Source organism: Tenrec ecaudatus, chromosome 12 (genome assembly GCF_050624435.1).
Source record: "Tenrec ecaudatus isolate mTenEca1 chromosome 12, mTenEca1.hap1, whole genome shotgun sequence".
Classification (NCBI taxonomy): domain Eukaryota; kingdom Metazoa; phylum Chordata; class Mammalia; order Afrosoricida; family Tenrecidae; genus Tenrec; species Tenrec ecaudatus.
Window position 1 is genome coordinate 15,808,350 of NC_134541.1, and position 17,120 is coordinate 15,825,469.

The following is a 17,120-nucleotide window of genomic DNA, read 5'->3' on the forward strand; positions in this document are numbered from 1 at the left end:
ATCCACATGAACTTCCTCCTCCTACCACCACCACCACCACACACACACACACACACACTTTCCACCTTCCCACAGTCTTCCCTGCTGGAAGCAGAACAGGATGTGGTCCTGGCCCACGGTTTGGAACAAAAAACAGTGAGATCACTAGGGGTTTGGTGCTGATCAAAGGCCTCTGGTGTTTGTAAACCTGCCCCCTCTGCCTGGGAGAGAGGAGGATGGGGGATGGCTCAGGACTCAGGCCAGGCCAGAGCAGGCCTGCCCTGCCATCCATCATGAAGCAAGGCCCATTGAGGCCATGTTGCTTGCCCCTGTCCCACATGGGAAATGAAGGGGTGTCTGATAGCAACCATGGCTTGGGGGTTCTAGTTGGGACCTGATTCAAAGCCAATATTGCTCTTGGAGCTTGGAGGCCTCCAAGGAAATGCCACACTGCAGATGCCCACACGGGTGCCTGCTGTGGCTGGGGGAGGGAGAGGGGAACTGGTGTCAACAGGGCTCCCCCTTGCTCCCTCTCTCTGCTGGACTTTTCTTTGTGGCACTAACTGCCATGGGACACACCATTGATTTGGGAAATTTCCCTTATGATACCCGTGGCCTTTGAGTCAGTTCTGCCCCACAGGGAACTCTTAGAACAAAGCAGAGCAGGCTTCCCTGGTCAGCTTCAGGACTATCTGGATATGTCTCTCAGACCGCCACATCTTCCAGCTTGAAAAGCGGCTGGTATGTTTGAACCACTGATCTTTTAGTTTGCAGCTGAACACTTAAGCTACGACACAGCCAGGATACCCTTGCCCTATGATAAAAGGGTCATCGAGCCCAGTGCTGTCCAGTGGACTCCAACTCACAGCAGCCCTGTCGGACACAGTGGAACCACCTTGCGGTCTCATCTGCGTACATCTGTATGGAGGCAGACTGCCACGTTGCTTGTTGTTGGAGCAGTTGCTGTTTCGGTTAGGACTGCTGGTGTTGAGGTTAGCAGCTGAGTGCTTAACCCCTGGAGCGCCAGGACACATTTAATCCTGTAGAACCACCAAGACGACTGAGAGCAGGGGCTTTTGTCCGATCGGCTCATTGCTATATCGTGAACACCAAGACTGGTCTCTGGTGGACAGTAAGGGCTCAGTGAATCCTTACTGAATGTTTGGCCTTCGTACTTTTGATACATATTAATGATAATACTATTAAAATGCTAACCTTTTAATCCGTTGCCGCCCAGTTGATTCTGACTCATGGCAGCCTCGTCTGGGCTCCGGAGCACTTTGAATCACTGACATTTGGAAGTAAATTTCCAGGCTTTTCTTCGTCAAGCCCAAGGGTAGACTTGAACCTCCCATCTTTCAGTTAGCATCTGAGTGAAGTAATTTTGTACCCACCCAGGGACTCCAATAAAGTGTGATGATTCTTAGATGCTCCTCTGCTATCCTCCAGGCACTGTCCTAGGCGATGGAAATGAGGCAGGAACAGTCTGGACAAGGTCTCTGTTCCCAGGGCATTAAGCTGATGGGGAATAATTTCAGACAGTGAGTCATCCTGTGAAGAACAAAGCACAGGGGCGGGGTTGTACACAGAGGGATGGTGCATTTCATTCGGCGGTCATGGTCGCCCCTGTAAGAGGTGGCATTTGAACGGACCGGGGGGAGGATGGGAAGAGTTTCAAGCAAAGTACGAAGGACTTGAGGTGGCAACAACGTTGTCTCCTTCGGGGAATAGGAAGGAGGCCTCACAGAAGGCGGCCACAGGCACCGAGGGAGGGAGCTAGGGCGTGGGGTCAGAAAACGAGGCAGGACTGACCCCTTCATGGAAGGCACCCAGCACAGCAGTGGTGTCTGAGACAGTAAATCTTCATGGACGAGTGGAATTGAAAGACCAAAAATATTTCCCACAAACTTTTAAAATTTCCACTTATGTGTATGTGTAAAATATAGCTTGTTATTGGCCAACAAACAAGCATTAATACCATTTAATGAGGGGTTGTTATGTCCCTGGCACTGTGCTGAATGAATAAACCTATGGAAAGCCCTTTGAACAGTACCTGGCATTAATTTATTGAACCTTTGCCATAACCGTGTGTGGAGTTGTTCTCATTTTATAGATGAGGAGACAGAGGTTCAGAGAGTTAACTTGGCCCCACCAAGTGCACAGTTTCAATTATTAATTGCTATTTAACAAATTATCCCCAAAGAGGCCCCATAGTCTGTTGTGACTATTGTGGGTCAGGAATGAGGGTTGGGCTCAGCTGGGTGATTCTTCTGTTCATTAAGACTTCAGTGGCCACTCGGTATTATTCAGCTAGTGGTTAAGCTAAAGGGTCTAAGAAGACTTTACTCATATTTCTTGTACCTTGATGGGAATGGTTAGAAGGCTGGGCTCAGCTCGGGCTGTTAACCAGAGCACTCACACCTAGCCAGCATGATCGCCTCAACGTGGTGGCCCAGCTCTAAGGACAAATGTTCCAGCACATAAGGCAGAAGCCACATGACTTTTTCTGGACAAGTTCGAAATCACATAGCATCATTGCTATGGCAAGTTGTTGGGTGAAGCAGTTAGCAGTTTGTGGGAAACAGAACCGGGAAAGAGTGTGTGAGGACAAACTCTCAACATTCATACATTGAGGAGTCTGGGAGACCTTGCTGGTTGGAGATGTGTCCCACTCACATTCTCTAAGTAAAAATTATTCCCCTCAGTGGCCCCCCATAATAATGCCAAATTTAAGGTGCTGTTTGCAAACACATGGTCACTCTTTTTTTTTTATTAAATTTTTTTATTTTAACAATTTATTGGGGCTGATACAATTCTTTTCACAGTTCATACATATACATACATCAATTGTATAAAGCACATCTGTACAGTCTTTGCCCTAATCATTTTTTTCTCTTTTCTTCTTTTACATTTTATTAGGGACTCAAACAACTCTTACCACAATCCATACATATACATACATCAATTGTATAAAGCACATCCATACATTCCCTGCCCCAATCATTCTCAAGGCATTTGCTCTCTACTTAAGCCCCTTGCATCAGGTCCTCTTTCCCCCCCCCTCCCTCCCCATTCCCCCCTCCCTCATATGCCCTTGGTAATTTATACACCGTTGTTTTGTCATATCTTGCCCTATCCGGAGTCTCCCTTCCCCACTTCTCTGCTGTCCCTCTCCCAGGGAAGAGGTCACATGTGGATCCTTGTAATCAGTTCCCCCTTTCCAACCCACTCACCCTCCACTCTCCCAGCATCGTCCCTCACACCCTTGGTCCTGAAGGTATCATCCACCCTGGATTCCCTGTACCTCCAACCCTCATATGTACCAGTGTACAGCCTCTGTCCTATCCAGCCCTGCAAGGTAGAATTCAGATCATGGTAGTTGGGGGGAGGAAGCATCCAGGATCTGGGGGAAAGCTGTGTTCTTCATCGATACTACCTCACACCCTAATTAGCCCATCTCCTCTCCTAAACCCCTCTATGCACATGGTCACTCTTGAAGGCCAACTGCTTGAAAGCTACTTGCCTGAAGGTTGTCTGCCATCGAAAGCAATCACGCCCTATTGTCTGTCCTGGCCTAAGTAGGGTCCCTCCCTTCTGATAAGGATCATAGATTGTTACCCTGGAGGTGAGCTCAAGGACACCGAAGGTGGAGCCAACTCAGAAGACCAAGGTTAGGCAGCCATCTTGATTCTAAAGTCTGCCATCTTGTTACATATGTGCCTTCCCGACATATGTGTGCCCCTAGTACAACCCCTTCCTATTTCTTGCACACACCTAGCTCGTCCCACTCCTGTTGTGTGTATGCCACTTGTACAACCCCTTCCTGTTTCATATGTGCTTACCATTGCCTGCATGCCTGAGATGATATAGGCTCGTGAGAATATATTAAGCCCTCTTTCTGTTCGGACCTGACCTGCCTCCTGGAGTCCTGACTGAGGAGGTGGGCCCTTGCATGCTTAATCTTGTCTGATGTATCTTTAATTTACCCCTCAATGACACAATTGCCCCTTGGACCCATTCAGTTGTGGGGAGGCTGGATCCCCAAGGAGTTTGCTTAGGCTCAAAGGGAAAAAGCAAAAACACCACCTCTCAATGAAAGGGTGGTGCAGAATTTGTAATCGTGCATATAAAACACCAAAGGCATTTGAGCTGCTTAGATTGTGAGTCACATCAAAGTGGGGATACAGCCTGCCAATTTCCAATTGTATTCCCAGCATCCAGCCCATGGTCTGGTGCTGAGTTGAACGTAGTAAATCATATTTGTCAAATGAATGAACCGGTGATTCCATGATGCCTGTAGCTTAGTAGATGTGGCTCAATAGAGGGCGTTAATGATTTCTTGTGGTTCTGCTGGATAAACATTGGGCTGTTAATGTGAGGTTGGTGGTTCAAAGCCACAAGTCACTCTTTAGAAGAAAAAGGAAGCTATCCTGTTCCCGTAAATATTTATTGCCTAAGAAACCCTATGCCAGGTTGCTATGAGTCAGAATAAATGTGAAGACAGTTGGTTTTTGGTTTGTTCCCAATGGGGAACTCTGATAGCCTACCCTGTGGTAGGGGTGCTGAATGTTAGAATTTGCATATTACTTCAATTCAGTCCCTCAACCCAGTCTGTGCTAGGCAATCGAGAACCAGCATGGTATGAGTAGACATGGCCCCTGCCCAAAGGAAGTTCACAGCCACTTATTTACCTGAGCTGGCTTGAGGTCTTATAGCATGATTGCTCACCTAGACACTGGCTATTTGGATCTTGACTGTCTGGGTGGTATTGGGCCATATACTCTGAACCTCCACTTGCTCCTCTCTTCAGTGAGGCCTCAGACAGGATGGTTGTTAAAAGACCCTTCCAGTAGCAGCAGGCCTGGAGGTACACCTTCTGATGCCCTTCTCGATAGGGGGGAGTGTGGTCAGCTAACAGCCTCCAGCATGAGCTCCACCAGGTGCTGCTCACATTTTGAGTTCAGGTCATGCTCCTCGTCCAGCTACCCTCAGCCCATGGCTGAGTGAGCAAGATGGCGGTACTGAACCCCTCCTTCCAGTGTGGGTCCCTCTAGCGAGGATGAGGTTGGTCCTCTGTGGTGATGGCACAGACGTCGTCAGATCTGCGTTGTTGCCCAGTGACTCTTTATACCCAGTCCCGCATCTCCTGATTCTTTCACAGGTGTGATTCCCCAAAAGTGCTTTTTAATCCTTTCCAAGACTGAACCCACTGCCACGGAGTCAATTCCATCTCATATTAACTCTATATCTCTAGGTTTTCCAAGTCTATACATCTGTAGAGTCGCAGATAATCTCATCTTTCTCCCGAGGAGAAGCTGATGTGTCAGTCTACACCATGAAACTGTTTTAGTTATGAACTTGGTTTTACTTACACTTTTTTCCCCAAGTCGTACACAATGTACGAAATTCAAACAGCTAAGGAAGGATATGCTGCAGGTGGTGTTCACGGAACTCGGAGATGATTGTGGTGGCTGTTTGCTGCTGTCATGTCCGCCCCTCCCTCATGGGGAGCCCGTTCACACCAGAACCAAATGCTCCGTCCACACGACCGATTGAGGGTCAGACTGCTGTGATCCGCGGGCCTTTATTGACTGATTTTCAAAAGTAGATCCTGGGTAGACCTGACTTTCTAGTCTGGGGTAGTGTGGAAGCTCCACTGAAGCATGTCTGGCTTCACAGCTACACTAAAACTCCACTGACGGGTGGGTGGTAGCTGGCTGCTTGGGAAGTTTGTTAGAGGGCTCTCGGGATCTACAGCTATGGATGGAAGGAAGGACATGAGATCAGGCAGAAGGAGAAGCCAGACTGAGGGAGGTCTCCACAAAAGACTTGGTCGATGGGGCACACTGGACAAAGGTGTCCTTTCATAGCTGTTCCTAAATTGGGATAAAGGGAGTGGGCAGACTTATATGAGGGGCTTCCAGAAGTTCATGGAAGAGACTTCCAGCAGCATTAGGAACTAGGCAGACACAGACCCTCAACCACAGAGACATGAGCAACCAGATGAAGATAATCCTGAAACCCTGAGCTTCAGAGGAAAGTATAGAGAAGTCCATTGAATACCACCTAGGGGAGGAGCTGAACAAAAGCAGCAAGAGAGGAGAGAGGCGGGTAAATGGTCCGCTAATCTGAATGGCCATCTTGACCTTCTGCAAGCAGCACCCTGCTGAGACAGCTGCTTTGGCATGCTAGTGTCTGGCCATGAGAAAGGTGGGCTTCTCCCTTCCCCCTATATCATGGCCAGGCCCTATCCTCACCTACCCAGAATTGAGTGGCATATTCCCCCTCTCCCATGCAGCCCTGCCCTGTGGATCAGATACTGGGTGCATCACCACTGTGTATAGGAGCCTGTGAGCTCCCCCTCAGCAGACCCATGGAGCACTCAGTGAGGAGTCCCTGGCTGCTCCTGGATGAACCAGACTCCGTTCATACCCAACTACCTTCCCCCAACGGCCCTCTAGGCCTGAAAAAGTTCTTTCTGGGAACAAGAACCCTGACCTCAGCTACCAGGTGAGCCAGCACAAGCAAATTCTAGATCAAGTATCATGACTCCAGATAGCATATAGGCTAACAGGAACTCCGTGCAGGTCCTGTGTCCTACCCCATCCCTGTGAATGTGGCTTGAATGGGGTGCTGACCCTCACCAGGTGCCCTGCTCCCCACAGTTTTCTCCTTTGCTTTGTTTTTTTCTTGTCTTTCCCTTGTTGCTTATCTTTTCTTTCTTGTTTTCATGTTTTTCATTCAAACTGTTGACCTTGTAGTGAGCAGCCTGTGTTGGTCCAGGTTGACTAGAGAAACAAATCCAGAGACACTCACACATGTAAGAGGGAATTTTATATTAAGAAATAATCATGCCTCAAAAAAAAAAAAAGAATCATGTCTCAATAAAACATCCCATCCCAGTACAGATAAGCCCATAAGTTTGATATTAACCCATGAACTCTTCTTCAGACTCATGCAGCACATGCAATTATGCCGAATACAGGAAGCTCACTGGCCGGTGGGTGGAAGGTCTTGTGGATCCAATGGCAGTGGTCACATCTCCAGGGCTCAGGCTGCCATCAGCATGGCTCCATGTGGCTTGTCAACAGAAAAGTGAAACAGACAGAGTGTGTGTCCTCCCTCCAGAAAGAAAGACAGGACTTCCCAGAATCCTCAGGAGAAGGTCAAACCCACACAGAGGTATCCTTGGCTATGCCCTGATTGAGAGGCTAGACTCCACCCCCTCACTCAAGTTGACAGGAGATGATGTAATGGCAGCACCCCAACTCATAACCTCGAATCTACCAGGGCCCCTCTCCTTCCCAGCCCTAGTTTTTCTTACTCTATTTTTTTCTCTACAATTGTTTTTAATTTCTTTTACCTTTTTAAAGTCATTAAATTATTTTTCCTGCTACTGTTTATCTATTTTCCTTTGATGCTTTGATTTGACGTTTAATTATTTTTGTTTCGTTTTATTTTACTATTATTGATTTCCTTGTTTCATCTGACAGGAGGCAATAACTTTGCCCACATGACCCAGCCATATCCATGCCTCCTGCAGCCATACCTACTAGGTGAGGACCACTAGCCACTCCTCCACCAGCTTATAATTGATTGACAGATTGCTGAAAACATCAATCTCAGCACAATTCACATTCTCTATTACACCATCCAGGTGTTAAGTGGCTAAGCACTCACCAGCATAATGTAATCATCAAGCATAACAACACCGCAATGTCTCAGAAACAACAGACAATTTCAGTTCACACGAAGAAACGAGCATGTAGCTCAAGCAAGGGACCAATATACAAAGCCAGACACCTTGTCATGAAGAAAAGATATGGGAACTACCTGATAAGTAATTCAAAAGAAAGATATTATATTCCTTCAATAGATTGAGAAAGGTTTAATTAAAGCAAAGAAAATGGGAGGTGGAGTGATGGTTTGAGAAAAATCCAGCAAAATACTAGAACAAACTGACAAAATAAATGAAAGTTTAGGAACCAAGTAAAAACAGCAAGTAGAAATGTGGAAAATTAATACGAAGATTTCAGAAATAGATGATACTTTAAAAAAAGCAATAGAATGGAATCAACGGATGGCTCAGTTAATGACCTTGAAGAAAAATCTCTTACTACTAATCTGCTAGAGGATCAACAACAAAAACAACAAAATTATTTTAATCTTTCCATTGCAATCGATTTATTTATCCATCTATTTATTTAATCATTTTATCGGGGGCTTGTACACCGCTTATCACATCCGTACATCCATCCATTGTGTCAAGCACATTTGTACATTTGTTGCCATCATCATTCTCAAAATACTTGCTTTCTACTTGAGCCCTTGGTATCAGCTCCTCCTTTTTTTAAAAAATTGAAATTTTAAGCCTAAGAATTATGTGAGACACAATCAAGAGGAATAACATGTGATAGGAATTTCAAAACATGGTAAACAACAAAAAGGGCCGGTAAAATTGTCAAGGAGTTACTGGAAGAAAACTTCCCTACATCATGAAGACTGGAAGATATGGATCAAATTGAATGAACCTCAAACAGGAAAGACCCCAAAAGAAAACCACCATGGCGTACCTTAATCAAACTTTCCAAAATGGGAGCAGGAAATGGAGGGAGGCAGAAGTAAAATAAGAAACTTATTTTTTTAATGTCCAAAAGAAGATTTAAATAAAAGAGAGAAAATTGAAGATAAATTTTAAAACGAAAACAAAACCCTTTGAAACCAAAGACAAGGAAAGAATTCTGAGAGCAACTTGGGGAAAATGAAACGTTACCTAAAAAGGGGAACACATAAAACTAAGTCTGATTTCTCAACAGAAACCATGCAGGCAAGAGGGTAATGGAGTAATACTTACAAAAATATGAAATAAAAAATTGTCAACCAAGAAATTTGTACCCAGCAAAATTGTCTTTCCATTATGGTTATGAAATTAGGACATTTACTAATTTGGGAAGAAAACAGAAATCAAAGGACTTTGCAAAAATCAGACCAATCTTACAAAAAAATATTAAAGGAAGTTCTTTGAACATAGAATTAACAACAGCATACAACAACCTGAGATTTACATTCATGACCACACTCCCTTAAATCAATACAGATTACATAGGTATCCTTATGTATAAGTGAACAACCCTACAAGACTGAAAATAGGGAAGCATATTAATTTGTAATGAAGATAAAAATTTGTAATAAAGGCCGTTATAAAGTAAACAGAGGGAATAGTGTAGTCACCAACTTACAGAACTTTCAAATGGAAAGGAAGTAAAGTATATTTCAAAATATACTTCAAGATATACAAATCAATAAATTACAGTGTAGCCTTGAAGAAATAAATAAGCTTCATCAAGAAGAAACAGGGGAAATAATAAAGATTTAGTAAACATTAAAACAACAGCACTGAAGAAAGTGACAAGGGAACCCATGAAAAAAAGAACCCAACAGAGAAAACAATATGAATAGAGAAACCAGCACTACCACAAAACAAAACACAGCAAAACTACAGCAATAAATCTATACCTATCAATGATACATGAAATGGAAATGGATTAAATGCATCAATCAAAAGACAGTGACTAACTCTGAGGATAAGACAGTAAGACCCATTAATATGCTCTCTACAAGACACACCTTAGATGCAAAGACAAGGATAGACTAAATATCAATAGACTGAAAAGATATACCAGGCCAATGGCAGTTTTAAAAGAGCGGGAGTGGTGAGAGTAGTTTATGATAAAGTAGAATTTAAGGCAATATCCAGCATGAGACAAGAGAATTATACAATGGTTAATGAGGCCATTGAACAAGAGGACTCGGCCCTAATGAACATCTGTGCCCCCCATGAAAAAGCGTCAAAATAATACATTAATCCATCTCTTATAGAATTGAAGAGGGAAGTAGACGTGTACAAAAATCACAGATGTTAATACAGCACTTTCAATGAAGGCCAGACAACTAGAAAGAAACCCGGTGAAGAACTGAACAACAGAATCAACCAACTTGGCCTCAGGAATAGACGCAGAACACTTCACCCAACAGCAGCACAATATACATTCTTTTCCAGCGCACATGGCACATTCTCCAGAATAGAATGCGTGTTCAGGCTACAAAGCAAGCCCCAATAAACTAAAAACCTTAGATAGTTTCGTATCAAAATGCCATTAAATTAGAAATCAACAATAGGAAGATCAAAGAGGAAATCAAATATGTGGGCATTGAATAAAATGCTCTTTAAAAACTACTGGGTAATAGAGAAATGAAAATGACAAACTAAATGAGAATGAAAGCACAACAGACTCAAACCCTTGGAACTCAGCAAACCAGAGCACAGATAGAAATTTATAGCCATAAACACACACATCAAAAATGAAGTTTCAAAGTCAACACCTTAACCTAACACCTCCAACCATTAGAAATAGAGCAGTGTGCACCATGTGAACTGCTTAGAACAGTGATGAGTACACTATTGTCTAAGTAGTAGGCACAGCCCTGCAATAAACGGTCGTTGTTCTTCCTAAAAACAGTACGGGAATAGTATGAGCGCCTGAAATCCTGGTCTCTAGTCCAGCTCTTGTGGCCTCCTGTCTCTCCACTGGCTGCCTCAGCCACCTTTGACACGCAGGCAACGCCCCTAAACCTAGGATTTTCTAACTATTCCTGGAAGTGGGCATAGGGACAGGCTTAGGAGACAGGCTGGTTGAGGGTTCACAGAACAACCTTGGGAGTCAGAGATGTCTCTGAGCCCCAGTTTCCCAAGAGGAGGCAAATGGGAACCAGGCTCTATCTCACTCAGAACCAGCAGAGAGGTTAAGGGTACAGTACATGACAATGGGGCAGAGGTTTCCATCGGTGGCTCAAAGTACTGACATTATTGTTCATTTCAGAAGGTACATCTGAGTCCATTTCACGTACTATCTACTAGGATGGGGGCCTCGTGGCACTGTGGTTAGGTGCCTGGCTGCTAACTGGAAGGCAACACAAACACTGCACCACATCTTTACCCAGGGATTGTCACCGCACTCAGGTGAGTTACAGGTGATAACTGTCCCCACTTCAGATAAGGAAACGCAGGCCGGCCTCTTGTCCAGGGCCACGGCACAACAGATGGCGGGCTCAACCAGAATTTGAATACAGCTTTGTATAACTGTAAGATTGGTAGTTCAAATCCACCAGCTGCTTCTTGGGAGATGAGCCTATCTACTCATAAAGAGTTAACAGCCTCAAAGCCTCTAGATAGGGTCAGTATGATTCAGAACTGATTCGATGGCAGTGGGCTTTTTTGGGTTGTCTAGTGCAGGAGGGACCGATTCAAAACAATGCAAATGGGTCGTTGTTAGGACTGACTTAAAATACACCAAAAATTTAAAAAGAAAAACAAAAAAACCCCAATCCACTGCCATCGCGTTGATTCTGACTCGTGGCAACCCTCTGGGACAGGGTGGAACTTTCCCTGTGGGTTTGAGACACCTAACTCTTTATAAAAGCAGAAAACCTCATCTTTCTACTTCGGAGCTACTGGGGAGTTTGAACTGCAGTCCTAACATGTAACCACCATGCCACTGGGCTTGTCGTCAAGCAAAGTCCACTGGCACCACCCAGGGACTTTAAGAATAATAGTATTGCTAATAATGTTATTACACTTGAGTCACCAGATGGAAGACTCTGCTCTAATGTCAACTGCTATACTGGGAGTCTCTCAGCTAGTTCTGAAGCAGAGGAGCCAGCCCGGGACTTGGGGCATCAGATTCCCTGGTTCCCAACGGTGTCATTGTGAGTGACAGCAGCTGGTCAGAATCCTCAGGCACAGCTTTCCTGATGGGAGCAAATTATCCTCCCACACCTACGCCTGCGCACTGCGTCCTGGCAGGTTTGGCTTTTCCATGCCCGGTTGTCTGGCTCTAGTTGAGCTGGAGTCTTTGCTGAAGCCGATCATTGGACATAGGAGCCCTGGCGGCACAGTGGGTAAACTCTCAGCTGTGAACGGAAAGGTCAGAGGCTCAAACCCACCCGCTGTTCCACTGGAGAAAAATGAGGTTGTCGGCTTCCCTGAAGTGATTCTCAACCTTTGAAACCCCATGGGGCTGTTCTGCTCTGTCCAATAGGATCGCTCCGAGTCAAGTTTGCATACTGGACAGCCTCAGGTTGGCTCCCCAACCTGAAATGTCCCAGGAGAAAATTTCAACACAGTTTGGAATGGGTCCACTGGGAGATGGATTGCTCTTGGGGTTTGTGAGAATGACAGACTGGCAGAGAGTGAGCCCAGCTTACACACTTCCTGGTACTGGTTTTGCACACTTCCTGGTCATTTCAGAGTTTTACGCTCAATTTCTGCCATTTTGTCACAGGCATGAACCCTTGGCATTATTTGCTGTTTAATTTTTTTTTTACATTTTGCTTCATATTGTAAAAGGAGCCCTGGAGGCATAGTGGATTAACAGCAAAATCGGTGGTTCAGATCCACCCACAGCTCTGCAGAAGAAAAATAAGATTGTCTGCCTTCGTAGATGGATGAGAAACCCTGTGGGGCAGATCTATTGTCCCCCATCCCAAATAAAGTCACTGTCATTAAACTGATTCCAACTCACAGCCACCCTGATAGCAGGGCGCAACTGCCCTTGTGGGTTTTGAGACTCACTTTGCAGTAGAGATCCTCAGCTTTCTCCTGCAGAGCGGCCGGTGGTTTCGACCTGCTGACCTGTGGTTAGCAGCCCAGTGCATAACCACTGCACCACCAGGGGTCCTCCTCTGTTCCACAGGGTCCCTTCAAGTCAGAATCAACTGTAGGGCAGCGGGTTAGTTTTTGGTTTCATATTATAAGCTTAAATAGATTTCATTTAAGAAGAGAGATTTGGGAAACTCTTCAGCATTCATGAAAACAAGAAAAACCCTCAAGTGGAGGGCAAATATTTTGGGAATGATGATGGCGGCGGATGTGCAGGTGTGCTTGACACAATGGATGGATGGATGGACTGTGATAAGAGTTGTACGAGTCCCCATAAAATCATTTAAAAAAGAAAACAAGAAGAACCACTTCTTGAAGTCAAACTACCTATTAGAATAAATTCAGTAAAAACAAAGCAGGACCAATCTGCAACTGCAGACTTTCTCCAGAGTGTACTTTTAACCAAAGGGTTAAAATATACACTGGGGAAAGCGTTTATTCTATGCCGTGTAAGCCCCCTGTCAGTGAATCCACTCCTAAAAAAAAAAACAAAAAAAACCAAATTGAGCAAAACAAAACTTCCTGCCATTGAGCCAGCTCTTACTCTGCTCAGACCGGGGGTGGGGGTGGGGGTGGGGGTGGGGTAATAGTCAGCCCTGTGGGTTTCCAAGGCTGGAACTCTACAGGAGCAAAAGGCCCGTCTTTCTCCCAACGACAGGCTGGTGGTTTGGGAGGGCTGTTCTTTCTGTTAGCAGCCCAATGTGTAACCAGGGCTTTCCATTCTTTATAGCAGCAGACACCCTCATCTTTTCCCCGAAAAGCGGCTGGTAGGTTTAAACTGGATTAATGATACACTGCTTAAGCCACTGCGCCACAGTGTTCCTATACGATATAAGATTCTCTTGTGCTTCCTCGCTGGTATGGCTCTCACTTTGGCTCCGACGACAATGGTGCTTTCACAGGCCCTCATTAGATCATCACCAAATTTTTCGGCACTACGGTTCAAGTATAACCCCAAACCCATGTCCTTTGAGTGAATTCTGACTCCCAGTGACCTGATTTAGGGTTTCACGGGCTGTGAATCTTTCCAGGAGCCTCATCTTTCTTCCCAGGAACAGCCTTCTCCCTGAGACGCTAACCTTGCAGTTAGCATTCCAGTGGGTCCCCAACAGCACCACCAAACTCCTTACCGGTCTACTACCTCCTGATCAAATCATGCCTCGCTGCTCATCAGTATGACTCGTCCAAGCCGCCATTGTCTCAGCCAGAGATCGTTCCAAATGAAAGCACACCTGCCACGGGCGATAAGAAAGATGATGGTAGCAAGTGCTGATGAGGATGTGGAGAAACTGGAAACCAACTAGACTCCTTGGAAAACGGCCCAGCGGTTCCTCCAAAAGTTAAACACAGAGTTACCCTTTAACCAAGGAGCCCTGGTGACTTAGAGTGTGTGTGTGTGTGTGTGTGTGTGTGTGTGTGTGTGTGTCCCACCAGCAGCTCTGTGGGAGAAAGTATAGCCTTAGAAACCCATTGGCGCAATTCTCTGAGTCAGAATTGAATTGACAGCTGCGACTTTGGTTTGGTTTTTGCCATGAAACCCAGTGACTCCACTTCTAGGTATGTAACCAAGAGAAAGAAAAGGTGTGTTCATGCAAAAGCATGTAACTGGCTATTGATAGCCAAATTATTCATAACAGTCAAAAGATGGAGACAACCCAAGTGCCCATCCACGGTTATATGAAATTTGGTATATCCATGCAAGGGAACACTGTCTGATCATAGAGGGAATGAAGTATTGAGACATGCTGCAATGTGGGTGGGCCTTGTCAAGTGAAAACCCCAGTCACAAAGGCCTACATATTATATAATTTCATTTATAGGGAATGGCCAGAGTAGGAAAATCCATATAGATGGAAAACTGGTTGTGTCAGGTTGGATTGTATCCCTGCCAATTTTTGTTTGTTTGCTTGCTTGGACAAGTAAGAGGGTGACGTTATTCATAGACTGCTGAAAAACCCAGACTTCAGAGAACAGGGCTCTGGATCGGCAAACTCATTGCACCTTTATAGTGGACTCTTTCTTCTTCATTAGTAAGTACCTGGAGCACTTTCACTGGAAGGGAAAACCCTGATGACATTGTGGCAGTTACATAATCTGTCAATTTGTGAAGGGGTGGAGTCTAGCTTGTCAATCAGGTCATAGCCAAGGAGTCCTCTGTGTGGGCATGGCCTTCTCCTGAGGAGTCTGTGAACTCCTGTCTTCCTCCTTGGAAGGTGGGACACACACTCCCTGCGAGACCTTCTTGTTGATAAGCCACATGGAACTACGCTGATGGAGCCAGAGCCCTGGAGCTAGCGGAGCCTCGTGGAGACCCACACCAGCGCTGAGATGCTTCCACTGCCACTGGATCCACAAGACTTCCCACCCACTGGCCTGTGATTTTCCTGCATTTGACATCATTGCATGTGCTGCATGAGTCTGAAGAAAAATTTATAGACTGGTATTGGGCATATGGGCTAATATAGTCCTAATGGACTTGATCTAGACTGGGCTGGGATGTTTTATCAATATACAATTGCTTTTTTATATAAAGCTCTTTCTTATACACATGAATCTCCCTGGATTTTTTTCTCGTGTCCACTCAAACTAACACAGACATCAAGGGCAGTTGCCCTCACCCTGCCACCCACCCCACCCGCTAGCAGTAGAAGGCTTAGGACGAGGTTCTGAGGAATACGATCTATCCTGGCTTTCTCCATTCCAATGGACTCTGCAGGCACATCCTGGATCTTGCCAGAGGCAGAACTCTGACCCAGCCTGTGTTCTAGCAGGCCACTGATCTGTCTCCATTGTGGAGTTTGGAAAAGGAAGAAGGTTCTAAACCAGGTTTGCTGAAGACAAAGCAGACTTCATGCTCCGCCTGAGTGTGCCTCCTCTATCATTAAGACAATGCAGCAAAAGATGTGTTCATGCTGATTTCTGAAAAGCAGATGTGGACGTCATAACTTTTCCTGGAGAGTCCTTAACCGCACACTCTTTGTTTAAAGATTGTAATGGTGACTGGTGTTCCCTGCAAGGTGCCCAGGGTGTGGGAGAGTGGCTGGTGCTGACCCTGGCAATCTCTCGTATGGCGTGCGAGGCTGGACTTGGGTGGGCATACTGGCAAAGACTTTTGGGAACCCGGTGAGTGAAGGTGTAGGGAGTATTGGTTTCCATGATGATTCTCTCCAGTGGGATCTGTCCCAGGGCCTCCCGCTCGTTAGAATAAGTCAGGCCTGCTGTGACGGAAGAACAGACTGAGCAAGCAAGCAACTGAGCAGTGCTGAGGGAGGACAACCATCCTGCCACCTCAAGACCACCAAAGAAAGTGGGAAGCCCCTTCCCCCAGAGCCAAAGGAGGGAGAACATTCCTCCGGCACCCCAAACCCCAGCGTGTGCGTAGCCCCTCCCGTCTGTGAAAGCCACCACATGGGCATTGCTGGCAGTCACAGCAGCACGAGAGAACTAAGACAGGGGTGAAAATGTCCTGCCGTTGACTGTGGCTCAATGCCCAACTTGAAGAATGTATTAAAAGCACCGAATTGTGTACTAGACATGGATGAAGTGTATGGTATGTGAGTTGTGTACTAGACATGGGTGAAGTGTATTGCATCTTGATAAAGCTGTCGTTAAAAAAAAAAAAGAAGAAGAAGCAAAATTGCCACTTTGCTTAAATCCCTGCAGGGCTGTTCCCCTCCTCCTCCCCCATGGTGCTCAACATAGACTCTATAGTCCTTCCCCTGGGCCTTCAAGATCCTGGGGCTAATCGCTGGCCACCCTTCTGGGCCTGCCTCTGCTGATTCTGGAACAGGTCAAGTTTGCTCCTGCCTTGGAACCTTGGCATGTGGATTTCCTTTCTTCCCAGAATGTTTCCCTCACGCCGCCCCATCTCACTTCCTTTTGATCTCTGCTTGATTACTATCTGGGCAGCCACCTCACCCTCCAGGGCTTCTGTGGTCCGGTGAACTGCTTCCAATGGCTCTTTTACTACAGTCTTCAGGAGTGGCACTCAAAGACTGAGTAGACCTATGCAAATAAGGTGCCTGCAGGCCACCAAGGGGATCGGGCAGCTTGCTGCAAATACAAATCAGGCATATGGAACCTGTGCTAATCAAGGTTGAGGCAACTTGATGGGGCCATGCTGTTGAGTGGTTTGGCTTTTCTATAATGTATGTGCCTTTCATTTGTGATCTGATGTAACCATCCTTTGTTTTGTGATGTGTTATAAATCCCAGCCTCTGGGCCTGTGGATGGGGTCTCCTGTGGGGGTAAGTTGTTCATGATGTTACTGAGGCAGGATTTTGGGGTGGGGAGGGGGATGTATCTCGAAACACCACCTTATTAGATGATGTGATCCCAGTCATCACCTTTACTTCAGTTATTACCCTTCCCACCCTTATTCAAGTTACTACGCTTCCCTTCCGTGCTGAAATCACCTTGCTTG